Raw genomic sequence first — 15650 nt, forward strand, 5'->3', positions numbered from 1 at the left:
AATTGCACTACAGTGTCTAATTACACAGGATAATGATTCCCTTTAATTCTGTTAACTTTAGGAAATCAATTACGAACTTCAAATCATTGTGTTTCAATTGAAATTATTTGCCCGACATATAATACGCTGTATATATGCCGTTTCAATTTTAGAGTCAATCAGCTACCTGACACTACAGAATAATATTTTTAACCCCTGTTGACAATATGTATTGCTCTAAATTGATCAATAACACGTAATATAGACACATAATTTCCAGTTCTATTCATTCAGCCCTAAATGCATTCGGGAGGATGCCATTAAGATTGTTTAAAGCTAATTGAAAATCTAAATATAGACAAAATAATTTAACAATGTTTTGCATATTTCTAAAGAGAACTAATCGTGCAATGTTTCTTGCATAACAACAACACAATAATTCTTACCTGTCATATTTAGTGACGACACGTTGTCATGCTATTAAACACATATTTCCTCTTCGTTTTATGATGCATAACAAAATGCACTTACCTGTGATATATATGTACAAACCTGCCTATATTGATAATGATTTTCCCGCCAGTTTACTCCGAGTTAATCCTGTCTTGGAGATGATTTGCTTAACCATGTTTTCTGATTTTAATGGAAAATACAGATACCAGCACGTCACCAAAATTAGAACCACGAAAAAGGCAGTATGGGAAAATCATTGAAAGACATGTCGATAACTTTGACACCTAGATTGCTTTCTGGAATTTGAAGTGAGTATGCTTGTTCACGTAGATATGCAAAATCGCGTTACAGAAATTTAAAATAGTACGGCTTAGTTGTAAGCTGCTCCTGTTGCTAACGTTTAAATAAACATCGAGGTAAGCAATTGATGTGGAAGTGTCTGTCGTGTATTTCAGGTTCGAATTATATTCGATGCAGAAGGTCAGAAATGTTTTAATCAAAACAAAATTAACATGAATGAATGAATTGTTCATCACACTAAGACAGGTTGATGGATACATATAATGCAACTGAAAACACAATTAAATAACCCATCCGTCTTTCACTGCTAGCTTAAAAGAACCGATATCACGTTTCTACCGGTAACTATGTCTATCTATGGTGTTATAAACTGTAGCATATTGAAAAGGACGCTGTATGACAGCAAAATTGTGATCAATGTTAGATTGAGAGAAGGAGTTTCCCTAAAGGGTGAAAACGTGTACTTTTGTCAGCATTAATTATACAACTGCAGTCCAGTATGAGATAACCTAAGACATGAGACACAGAAGTCTATCCAGAAATGCAGTGAGACGGTTAATCATAGAAGATAATACATGTCATTAATCCATTATACAATGCATCCTTATCAAATGCTACTTTTCATAAGAGAACTCTCGCGCAAATAGCGCACTTGCTACACTGTCTAGTTCAGTTTATTTGATCAAGGGGTTCTGCCCTTATTCGTCATTTATCTTATGTAGTCATATAGAACGTGTGCTGTGAGGCCTGGAGCTATGTACAATGTAGATAGAACACGACGTTTGTTTTATGTGACAGAGCCCGTCCGTTACCTAACCCACAGTTCATGGTACAAATATCTACATGTCTCGACCACCTCCCTACTAATGTCCGGTTTCTCCATTAGCATGATGAAATGTAGCTTTTATGATTCCACCACGAGCGCCGCGGGCCTTTCCTCTTTATGTTCCCCCTCCATTTCGATAAATTGTGTCATACTTAAGCAAGCCATATATATTAAACTGATAGAGGAATGAAAGCAGTGGAAATTGAATGATACAGAGAGGTTTCTTGTCTGACTTAAATGTACATAGTGATCGGATTGTGTATCTAGTCGTTCTGGTAGTTCATCAAGCGAAATAGGTTTATATACATTATATGTCTGTGTTTGAGGAGAGCCGGCGTGAGAGTCGGGGCCCAGAAAGTGTCCCGTAGGCTGTCTGCAATATCCGACTAATGAATTGATTCACTTGCTTTATATTCAATGCATCTACTCTGATCAACAGGGCATTTAGTTTTAATAGTATGTTTAGACTTGATGCTCGTCATCAGTGATAGCAGATTGTCTATTGTGTGTTGGGAATATTAATTGCTTTCCCGTTTAATATCATTTATATTTTTCCAATCTGGCAAAGTAAGGATAATTTTCACGCGTTCAAATACATGTGAAAAATATCGATAAATTTCGACATCTTAAACACAGGAAGCCATTAAGTTTTCGTGTTCATGTAAATAGATCTCCAAGGGGAAAACAAGACAAAAATGCAAATATAAAACAAATCTTGGTCCAAAATAAAGCGAGAGATATACACATGTTTTTTCACTTGGATATTTACGATTACCAGTGCCATCTCACTTTGGCCATTATAAATGTACAAGCTTTATTGTACCACCACAAACTTACAACTTCTATTAACAATATCTCGCAGCTACGATCAGTACACGGAAGTGTCTAATTGTGGTCGTATAGACAACTCCATCCCTTTTTACGTCCGAACCGGAAATAGAACTCCGGTTGCTTGGATGAAGTCGGTTGCATTTCCACCATTCCAAATTACAACCTAAACACTTGACCACTGTACACAAAAGATCGCTAGCTATGTAGAAATGTATTTAAATCAAATCACCTGTGACCTCAGCAGGGGATTCGTTCAAACATTGCGTTTTGAACCTCGACGAATTTCAACGCCGTTTGAAAACAGAAAATAAAGAAAGAAATCAAACGTCCATTCTTACTGGCTAGAAAATGTTTTAAATCATTTGATCACAAGAAGATTTATATCATCAGGTGATCGGTAAATGGTCAATGGGCACATAATATCAGATAGAATATGTATGTTTCACGACAAGAAAATAGCAATAACCACTATCTAAAAATAGTTAATATCAGGCACTACAATTTCATATACAAAATATTTGTCTGAACACCAATTGTTTCATAGTGATTTTAGTGATGACATAATTATAAAATTGTAAACGGTTAGAAAATCATAGATTGTACAAAACATATGCACGTGAATAGTTACTCTCAATAGAAACACTGTTAAGTGCAACTGAGCCAAAAACTTTATTTGACTGTGCCACACAGCTATGTCCTCCCTGCTGCATGTAGGACTCGTCAGCAATTATGTTTAATGTAAACAGAGAAAGAGATACGCTAATGTAAACAGCTAGTGCCATAACAAAGTAAACAGTTTTAATTTTGTGGTGCGGGATCTTTGTATCCCTGCTTTAATATCAAGCGCCATATCGAACAGTATGCCCATTGTATGTGACGGTTTATTGGGGTCTTTCATGCTAGTTTTGCCGGTAGTTGAAAGTACGATCGAATGGCTGATTGAAATGACCCATTTAAATATATGCCGTTTTTAACGTTTATGTGTGCTTACAAATTAAAGAAAAAACAAAACGACTGAAGTCACTATAATAAAATTGCTCGATTTTATCCCATGTTGTTTCATCCAATTTGCCAAACTCATCACAGCGAAATCCAAATTACCAAACGGAGATTACGTTATTGTTACCGCAATCTAAAAGTGCTGTATAATGAATTAAATAATGAGAAAAAAATGCATAAACTACTCGTTTGATTTAGTATCTTTTTCTATTCATTTTATTTTGAAGCAGAATGGGAAGCTGGCTTCAGTCACACATATCATAATTACCATGCTAGTCTCACGTCACTATGAACGCTAAGGCTTTAACTGTCTTTGGTATTAGTGAACTTAGTTTAACTCGTTTGTGTTTTATTTTAAACTACATTTGAGTTGATGTGTACTTTCAATATTTCTTTTTATCTTCTTCAAACTCTAAATTATTATTCCTAAACCCGCACGAGTTCCGTCCGCATCTACACAAATGTAACATAAATGTTTCCCGCAGAATCGCTCCGTTATATATATTTTTTTCTGTTGTCAATTAGTCTTCTGTATGTCATTAATAAAGTGGGTTGTGAAAGAGTAAACACACACACATATATATATATATAAACAAATAAAGATAGCAATGAACTTCAGAGCTCACAAAGAGATAAACCGACACTAAATAATAAGTATAACGTAGTGTATAATGTAGAGCCGATATCTGATTTTTGCATTCCTGTTTTAACGAAACATCATTACCTCCTCTCACGTATAGGCAAACTACTCTAACGTATGTAGTACAGTTAATCAGAGAACGGTTTTACCATCGTTCCCATATAGAAGCAATGACCTTTGAACTTTACAGTTACTAATGTATGTTGAGATTACAAATCTGTATTTATTTGAGAGGAGGGTTTTCTGTTCTGACATGTCCTCTGATGAACATTCCTTGTTCAGTCATAGTTATTCACACGGCCTATGTGATTTCACTCTGCTGCTGTTGATACTAAAAGCGTTATACAATCCTTCTAGTATCGTAGTGTATATTAAATGATACAATCATCATGGAAGGAAATCCGAAAAGAGATAAATTTCCATAAAAGCGCACACTTTGTTACGAATATGCACCAGAATTAATGTCACATTAATAAATAAAATTAATAAATGAGAAAATTTTGCATTTAATTACAGCTATAGCAGTGTTTCACCATTACTATATTGAACAAGTATCATTGGGATAAATTATTACACTGATTCACAGGTTGTCAGTAAATTACTATTGGTAGGAATGTTATACGTACGACATGATATACAGAACATGACATGACCTTTCGGCAACCTCATGATTCGTCAACACTATTAACACATAAACAACAATATCCCAAGCTAACCAAAATCAATTGATGTTAGGGATCTTTTGTGGGGTACTACATTCATGAGGCATGTGTGTGGGTGTGTATGTATGTGTGTGTGATACGGTATGTATGTATGTATGTATGTATGTATGTATGTATGTATGTATGTATGTATGTATGTATGTATGTATGTACCTTGTATTTATTGCATGTAATGTGTGTGTGTGTGTGTGTGTGTGTGTGTGTATGTATGTATGTATGTATGTATGTATGGTATGTGTGTGTGTGTGTGTATGTATGTATGTATGTATGTATGTATGTATGTATGTATGTATGTATGTATGACTTTGTCATCGTCTTGGAAAAGATGGAAAAAAAATCCCGTTTCAACAGAATATAGTTGATCAAGTGCTCTTCAACATTGTGGTTATACGATATAAAGTGTTTTATTGGCTACGATGACTTATAGTAGTAGCAGACGCAATATGTTGTGTTGCCTCTCCATATTCAATTCATTACACATTGTAAAGTCACTAATAAAAAAAAGTTCGCAAAATGTCCATTGCCTGGGAGATACAGTGTTATGTCAATTTAGGAAAAGTGTTTTGTACCAATTTGTTTGGTACATTTTCACCACTTGAGAATTTTTAACAATGATTTGCTGTCATGACACTAAAATGTATATGTTTTCATGAAATCATTTAAGAACATTTTATAAAGGTATGTTAATAAAATCTTAATTTAAGCTCAAAATCTATTAGTCTGTGGCAGCACGTGAAGAAAACATACCACTGAAAAGCTGAAAGGATAATAAAACTTTGTGTTCCTAGAGGGTAAGCGTCTCCGACTTACCAAATGACTCTCTAATGGGAACAGTATAACGAACCCGACCAAAAAACTACCGAAGTAATAGAACATTTCACAAAGAAACCACTTTGACGGCAGCAAAACTTCTTCATACTCATTATCAACCTTCATCTTACTGACGTGTTTTGAGGATTCCTGTCAGCTGTTGACATCTTTCGCGATAATTCAAATATCGGGAACGACAGCCTGAATATAGAATCAACACATTAGGTCTGAGGAGCAAGAATAAAAAAAATATTTCCTACATTAAAGGGTTAATGCTTTTCTAAACTGGGATCAATTTATCATTGGTAACATAAACGCTTCTTGTTGATGTTACCTTTTAATTATTGAGCAGTTTATTGATTTAGAAAATTACGGTATTTAATTTCTCTGGTCATTTAAAAACATATGACGGGGTATCAAAGTCCAAATGTATGTTTACATATTCAAATTAAAGGAATGACAAGTCATGCTTGAGGCGATCTTTTCATTGTTAACCTGAACTAGAAATCAGTTATAAACCGAAGCAGGAGATGATCCATTTTATCAGCTTGTGTTTTCTTTTCAGGAGATTGACATGTACAAGTATTTATGATTATATAGGGAAGATTATCAAGGAGGTGTGAACAATAAAGCAGAGTAATAACGAATAGACAGAAAAGAGAAGAAAAGGTCGAGATAATAAAGAATAGACAGAAAAGAGAGGAAAAGGTCGAGATAATAAAGAACAGACAGAAAAGAGAGGAAAAGATAGAGAAATCAAAGAATAGACAGAAAAGAGAGGAAAAGGTCGAGATAATAAAGAATAAACAGAAAAGAGAGGAAAAGGTCGAGATAATAAAGAACAGACAGAAAAGAGAGGAAAAGGTCGAGATAATAGAGAATAGACAGAAAAGAGAGGAAAAGGTCGAGATAATAACGAAGAGGCAGAAAAGAGAGGAAAAGGTCGAGATAATAGAGAATAGACAGAAAAGAGAGGAAAAGGTCCAGATAATAACGAATAGACAGAAAAGAGAGGAAAAGGTCGAGATAATAACGAAAAGGCAGAAAAGAGAGGAAAAGGTCGACATAATAACGAATAGACGCAAAAGAGAGGAAAAGATAGAGAAATCAAAGAATAGACAGAAAAGAGAGGAAAAAGGTTTAGATAATAGAGAATAGACAGAAAAGAGAGGAAAAGGTCGAGATAATAGAGAATAGACACAAAAGAGAGGAAAAGATCGAGATTATAACGAACAGACAGAACAGAGGGGAAAATGTCGAGATATTAAAGAATAGACAGAACAGAGGGGAAAAAGATCGAGATAATGTGTGCAGAAATAGTTTCAGCAGATACTATTCAGATTCCGAATGAAAGATCGACAGAAATGCTTAATCATGCTGGAAGTGGAGCTTTTCGTTACCTCCTAAGACCATTCAGAATCTACTGATTGCTTCTCCGATGTTGCTTGAATTGAAACGTCGGAGAGAAACCTACTATCTACATACTCTCTTGTCTTAAATTCATTTTGAGAAGTGCAAGTTTGCATATATTTCTATATTTTTTTCTTGCACTTATTACATTATGTAGGGTTGTAATTTTGGCAGTTATCAGTCTTAGCCTACTGACATTCCTTTTCGAAATACCAAATGGTTCGAAGCATCTTTAGGGGAAACGGACTCATTTCGTACATTGTATATACAAAAAAAATTGACTCGACAGGTTGACCTTAATTCAACACTTCCTCGTACATTTGAGGCCATACATACAAGACAGTATCAAGTATCCTTGAATGAATGGGCATAGAATGCAGATGGTTGCTATCGGAGCACTCATAAACAGATAAATCAAACACACAATTTTCTGGAATGAAAACTACGATTGTCTCTTACAAATTGCCAGATAGAAATACAAGACCTTCAGCAAATCTGGTTCTGATTCTCAGTCGTAAAAGCTTAGGATAAACCAAGGACAGCATTGAAAAGGTTAACTCATTGTGAAGATAACAATGAGTGTAAAACATATACAGTATGCACATACCGGGGAAAAGCTTATCTGATTACATAACGAGATACAGTATAGCTGAATCATGAATCAAACTGCAAGATACAGCTGTTTCGTCCTTCTAACACTCACAAACGACATCAATTACCTGAATTCGGAAACCTATGACAAGACTATAAAGTTGTTACATAATTCACTATATTTCTGTTTTTACCAGTATCTGATAATTTCAGATGAACGACATATACATATTCATTGTATACACCATGGCCCTTGAATCTATTGGAATGAACTATTAAGAGCCAAACAGGTTACGACAAACCTCGGGTGCAATGCTTCACCAGCTGTGTGTACGGCTATACTGTAATACATTTTACATACAGTAGATCCAATTATGACTTTACAACTACATCTTCCTGGTTTTTCGTTACTATATATCAATATATTACTACTAAATATGTTTGTCGCAAAATATGCATCAATTATCTCCTTAATTTTCTTTAGGTATGCAAATCATGAGACACATTCAAACGTTTGTAATCCATACTAGATGGAATTGTTCATGTACGGTGAGGGGTGAAGGTTTGTGGAAAATTACCCACCATCCAATTAATTATTCTTAGAGTGCAGTTCTGCATGTTTGAACACATGATTTGTAAGATAATCTGAGACACAAATGCATCTGACACATTAAGATCACTATCGGCCGCTGTATATAACGTGAAAGTATTTTAGTCGTAACTAATGAATATTTTGTATCAAATATAGCTCTTTTTCATCGATCAAAGCAACATGTGTCCAGGCGCAGTGCTAACGAGGATGACATATAGGTTAAAAGTAAAAAAAAATCGACATACAAAATAAGACAAATAAAGACGCATTCGCTAATTCGATATTACAGAGACATAGACGACCGATGTTGTGGAGTTGACAATGACGTTTAAATGCAATTTCACGATGATGACGCTACTTCTCTGAGCATTACATTGTTAAGAGTTAAAATCTGTCGCTTTATACATTGCTTCAATTCGTTGTTCATTCCAGGCACGATTCGTTCAACTCTGTATATACTGAATGTGCTTTCACTTTCGAAACATAAAGGCTGTGTCATCTAAGATCGCCTTGTCGTGAACGTTACTACATTTATTGCAGACTTAAATTTACATCATTACATCATACAACGCTCTCGGGGTTCAGAAATCAAAGTATTAATGAGTTATCTCTTTCATTTAACTATAGGGGCATTCCAAGTAACTTCTTGTTTCGTGTTCCACATCACGTGATGGTAACAGGCGACAATTTTTCTATTCTCTCCAAGATAACGGGACATTAAAGAAGTATTGATTTGTTGTCTCCATTTTAATCTTTTGAATCAATGTTTTGTCCTACACAGCGCCACAGCTAGCCCGTTCATCTCACGGCACTCCGGTACCTCATGTCGCCAGCAACTAGTTTATGTTGCCAAAATTTTACCTCAAAGTATCTAGTTCAATTTGTAGACGGAGCAATATAAAACCTTAGTCGATCTGTCGATGAAGGGTTACAAAACCAAGGACATTCTATTTACAGAAGGTTAAAAAGGACAATATGCAGATAAAGATAGCTATCATTATATTGAAAATACATAAGGGCCTAAATCCCAAAAGGGAACGATATCTCAAAAATGTATCTAAAGATGACATGGACGGGGTTATAAAATCAACAGAGGTCTGGTGACGCAAGGCTACAAAATTCAGGGTGAACTGTTGACGGAGGGCAATTGGGACAATCCATTAACTTGGAGAAAACATTATCTGGGGCAGATTGATAAGATAATAACACGATATATTTCAATCTAATTGGATAAAATGTATGACGAGTTGTTGATGATGGGTGACAAAACCCACGACAATCTACCTGATACAATGACCACCACGTTGTATAAGGGTAATATTTCTGTTGTAAGCTTTCGGTATATCAAAAGAAAAAATAACGTGTAAAAGTGTTGTTGCTTGGAGATTGGTTTATATATAAAGATATCCTATAGAGTACAGTGTATGCAATGCACGTGTTAAGCAACAACACTTTTACAATTTTTAAAAGTAAAAGTTTAGTTTATATGTAGGCGGTTTAAAAATATTTTTTCCGAATGTACTTACATGACTGGGATATTAAGGATATTTTAAAGTCGAAATTTGATAAATTATCCGTCGTTCCCATTTGCAAAATGGTCAGTACATTTTTTCGTAGTAAAGGGTATCAAAGTTACTATTTGGATAATACGGTAAAATGATTATCCACCAAACGTGTAATAATTATCTCCCTTTGTACCGTTCACAACATCTTAACGCTAAGGTTAGATATCACTTTATTTGCTAGCTGCACATACTAACATGAAGATAAACCAGAACATTAATTTCTACACAATCCCAAACATGCCAGTCTGTCTAACATTTAAGGCCAAAGAACGCAAACCTTTTTGATCAAAGAACATAAAAGTGAGTTCTCAGTTGTGTCCGTGTACATTGTTTGTGGTGTACTAGATGACGTCTCACTTTTAATTAACACAACTTTTCTCTCAACGCTCCATTTAATCCAATCCATTAGTTGTCATTGTCACATTCTTCACAGGGTGAGAACAGGTTTATCTTTTCAATTCTAAATTACAAATTGGTCTGTGGAAGTTTATTGAACTGACAAAAATGGCTATCGATCAATGAAAGCGATTTCTTTATAACATGTTCGTGACAAAATGTACTTCATGTTCTGTAAGTCGTTACGTTTGATTAGTTTTAGGCAAAATGTGTTCTCATTGTCCTAATAATAACATCTTCTGCCTTTACATCACTCTACAACACTGGCATCTTACTGTCTATTGTTTATTATATTTAGGATATATTTCCCCCTCTTGTTACGACATATCCGGCCGTCTTCTGGCACTCATGGTAACTTCTAATACTAATTGGTAAATGGTACAAAACATGATAATGTTGTGTCGTGAGTGTCAACATTTTCAACCCGGTAACAAGTACAGATAATGTTGTGTCGTGTGTGTCAACAATTTCAACCCATTAAGAAGTACTCACATTGTTGTGTCGTGTCAAAACTTTCAACCTCAGCACAGGAACAGACAATGTGTGCCTTGAGTGTTAAATATTTTCACGGGTTTAGGGATATGGGTATTGGGACGTGTTATCGATCGGTACAGAGCAGGTTATTACATTTATAATATTTTGTTTTAAGTCACAGAAAACAGAAAACAATCTTTTCTCTTTTTAAAATCAGTACTTTATTGATAGCCGTCCTAACTTTAAAACTATAGATAATTAGTTACAGAATTAAGATAATGACAATTAACTAGTGATAATGCCGACGTTACTCAGGTTAGATTTCATCTATAAATTATAGCTTCGTTCTACACACCTTGCATATTTTATAACCTGTATAACAATTTGCCTACTAATTTTGTCATTTAGAAGTTTGCAATTTTCCAAAAGTAAGATATTTTTTTTACACTTTGAAACGCAGAAACGATTCTCAGACAATCCATAATATATTCATTATTTCTGTACAGTCTCATAATTTGCTGTAATATATACTCACTTTTTTATATACATATAAGTTACCAAAATTGTCTTTTCAGAGTTAAAATTTTACAAAAGACACACAAGTAAATTTTACTTTTTTTTGAATTATATACGGTGAAGCCAGATGATAAACTATACATCGTACAGGTTTTATCACCTTATAGGTCTCGTCAACGGTGATAAGGCCCCAAGTTTTAAACTTATGAGGAGACTGAGGGAAATTAAAATTCATTAACATATTGTCAAAATATACATGAGGACGAACTCTATAGCCCCCTAATTCAACAGTTTTCCTTAGGTTTTATGATAGTCTTAACGACCCAGACACAGAAACAATCCAGAAGGGGTAGTAAACAGCTGATAAGGAATCGTCAGCATTTGCCTTCCCTGTCTACCGATAGCGGAAACTCATTCGGTGATGACTCCATATAACATCGGAGGTTTGATAGACATCTAGCTCGAAGACAACGAACGAAATTTATGATAACAATGCTTATACTTTCCTCACACATGGAAATACAGTATATCGTTTTGTCCTCCATGACCGTCGCGTATGACATTTGGCATTACATTTTACTGCATTTTGCCACCTCTCTATACAACGTTCTTGTCTGTAAAACACCCATCACTTTTATAAACATTGTCAAACGATCTGTGAACACTTCACATGGTGATATCAAAACGTTATGTAGTATGTGACACGCCGAATTGCAAAAAAGGCGATATTGGAAATGTGAGAATTTCCGCGCTTGTCAGCCTTTGGCGTATAGGCTTGATAGTCAAACAATAATTCCTTGCAAGTTCTATTTGTAAAATGATACACGCTTTTTGAAGAACAAATATGAACATAATTTTCATTTTAGTGAAACTGAGGAATATTCCAATGATTAATACACTACTTGTGAAACTGTAACCTTGTTAATGCTAACTTAGTTTTAAGCAAAAGAATCTTTTTGTCTTCGGGGAGATCTTGGAAAATGCACTTTGGTTTGTACTCGAGATACAGCTGATTACAGAGCAATGATGCCGTCGGCATATCCATTTCAAAATCCCAAAGTTGTAGTAAAATTGTAATCACAACTCATAAAGTTAAAAAATGACAATTTCAGTTCAATTGTTTTGTAGGGATTGGATTGCGTAGTTACACGAACGCTCGTGGGTTTATGACTACCGATCGGGAAAGGCGTCACATGGACTAGTTGTATTTCACCTATCAAATGGGAGTCACTTATTTTTTCAATTGATGCGCTAGAGAAAGCCGAGAAAGAAGTGACACAGTTGTGAATATTTGTATCGTAAGTGTTATCTGTAAGATTATTGGACTTTATTTAATTATTATACATTATAATTTATGTTGATTACCGAAACAAAATCTCGGCCACACGTTGATTACGTGTTAGAATAACCCTGCATGTCAAACGGGGACTACAGCGGGGTATATGAAATAGGTCAGGAATGAGATATACTGACGTATGAACAGGAGGTCACGCTGGGAACATCCTGATGAGATGTAATCTCCAGAGTATAATGCCCTGTGCTAACATCACCAAAGCAGTGCCTACAGAAATCACTGGTTAGCCAAAAATCCATATGAAATTGTATCAAACCAGAATTACCCCTTATCGTGTCGAGGTCGGGAGCAGCGAGTAAACAGCGTTAGAACCCGGTGGAACTATTTCTTTCGGCAAGAGAATCCTGTCCCACGTTCTTCAACATTGTGTAAAAATGTCATTAGCGGACAGAACTGCCACCGGGGAGTTAATATATTGACCTTAAGACTTGTAAGCTTTCGAGATCTTTGCTCGAACCTGTGCTTGTTCGTCGAAAGCATCAACCATATTTGATTACTTTATTCGGATACACACCATATTAAGAAAGAAACGTACACAAACCTAATTTCTATGAAGAAAAAACATAAAGGTACCAACATATCATCATTATGATGAACACAAATTTGATAAATTTGGTATTAAGAGGACGTTAAGCAATGTAGTAATAATAATAGTCTTTATTTATACTTGATAACAGAATGAGTCAATGACTCGTCTACCTTCTGGTCAAGTATACATAAATTGTACAATAATTACAAAATGTAACACCAAATCCAGTATAAAAACATCAAAGGTGCTTCGGAATTAGTTTTACGAACAGAGAAGTTTGGCATGTATGATCACTGTTGGGTTTATTTGGGTACTAAGATGAGTCGTGTAAAATTATCAGTGTGAAAAGTTGATTATGTAACCGCCATCATATCAAATTCGAACAGAGTTATCGGACTTTACAACCCTTCCTGGACGTGCAGAATGATGTATATCAGGCAGTTTTCGGTTACAGTGTAAGAGCACTTACGCAACGCTATCAATAACATTGTATTATTACGAAGCGCTTAAGCTATAAGTATCAGGGTTTGAAGTCCAACACAACTGACAACTGTCTAAATCAAACGTACCTGACAGAGACTACAAATGACATACAATGTACACGTCATTGAGGAGGTTAAATGATATCTCACACTATCGGTATGAATCAACGTTTTGATTTCATTGTGAGTGTTCTTAGACGACCGGACTTGCTGATCAATAACTTATTTAGCAATAAAAAGCTATTCTTTGCTCCAGAATGAATAAAACTTCTTCTTATAACAGTTTGTCACTAATCACTGGCATTCCGCTTGTGCTAGAGGTCAGGTGCTTTACACAAAACTAATAATACAAATGATACATTAATGTTTTACATGCAATACACGTGTGTATGGAAGTTAAGAGATTCAGTTTGATATTTCATGTACCCATATATAACTTCCTGTCTTGAGAAAACAATGCGGGCTATAGCAGATACATGTACGCACTGGCTATTGAAAATCGAGATAAAAAAAAAAAAAAAACTCTACAGGGCTATTGCCGTATTCCCGATTGTTTCTGTGCAGCCGCCGCTACTGATCGACTGTTTAAGATAAAAATGTTCGAAAGTGAAACATCAACCGAAAATTAGAAACACAAATTAACCTAAAGTAAGTAAAGGTAATCTAATATAACAACAATAGAACAAAGTTAAACTCGTCAATGGCCGCTCTTTTATAGCTTGTTATCAAAAGATCGAAATCTAGCACGAAGATGTTGACATCGGCTGATTTCCCAACACTTGTGGCCAATGAACGAGACTGATAGGTTGATAGGGAGGACGATGTAACAGCCTTATCAGGTCCGGGATCTGCCAATCAAGGCATCACGTACATTTCGTCCTCAACACACTAGAGTCGCCGGAAGTGGAGTTAGCAGCGAGTCAAGTTTGAATCATGACCTCGACAATTACAGTTTGACACCTTCATTTACTAAACGTTACATGTACCAGCAATTTGCACGTGCCATCATCAGTCATATGTATGCGATATCATTGTGTTTTTGGTTGTTGACGTACGTGTCATCGTAATAGTTATGTTCTTCTATGCAATTTTTGTTTCTTTCAATATGACAAATATTCTTGAAATAGCACAACAAAATGGGTTTTTTAACGTTTGCATGGTTAAAAAATGATCTTTTGAAATTACAAAAGGATTAATGAAGGGTTAATGCTAACACACCGCGACACATACAGACTTGCGTACAGCATGTCATGCATTCAGGTTATAGGAAATGGTTTTCACTTTCAAATCTTGCTGAAAAACTTCAACATTAACCTTGAGAATATAAATGTCTAGTGCGTGACTTTACAAATTATCGTTTTGTTATCGTCCTGTTTTGCAACTTCGACCTTCACATCAAATATTCCTAGTTTTATTTGTATTATTGACCCAGTAGTTATCTCTTTCTCCATCATCCGTAAATGTGACTCGCGTGAACTCTGTTGGGGATTTCTATTAAAACCATTAAAAAAAGCATTCTAACGCCGCTTTTCTTGTCTTGCGGAAATAGGACACGGGTTACTCCAGACATGTTTGATGGTGTATGGAAGCGAGCCTCCTTCACAACAGTTTAACATTATAGAGCCCAGCCCGCCGCGGTCTAAAGGCTGTAGTTATTTAAGTTTTCAATTCCATTGGCTACATAAAACCGGATGCTTGATCTAAGTTCCATGAAAATACATGATGTAATTAATACACCTATAATTCTGACTGAATGAGTATATATCAAATCGTCCGTTCTTAAAACTACGACTCCACATTGGTAGGCCCACCTAAGGACGGTCTCCTAGTGTCCGTGGAAACCCTGTTGTAACAGAACTGAAGATGATTTTAAAGTGTTATTACGATGAAATATATTTGCCAAATGTTTCCATTAAGGCGTTCCGACGAAGACAAACTGTCTTTGTTCATAAGGTGATACAATTGCTGTAAATATGTAATAATAAAAAAATCAGTAAAAGAAAAAAAAAGTTTTTGCCGCAATGTCGCGTTAATGATGTCTTATAAGAGATATTAACCCGAAATTCATGATTTTGTTCAACGTCCGAAATTATCAAATGATAGATAACCGTAGACAACAACTAAAGAGATGAAAATCGTTTATTCATTTCTGCACACAAAAAAACAAAAACAAAAAAACCC

The sequence above is a fragment of the Ylistrum balloti genome, unplaced genomic scaffold (genome assembly GCF_031769215.1).
Source record: "Ylistrum balloti isolate Yb309-2 unplaced genomic scaffold, AGI_CSIRO_Ybal_v1 Utg370792, whole genome shotgun sequence".
Lineage (NCBI taxonomy): Eukaryota > Metazoa > Mollusca > Bivalvia > Pectinida > Pectinidae > Ylistrum > Ylistrum balloti.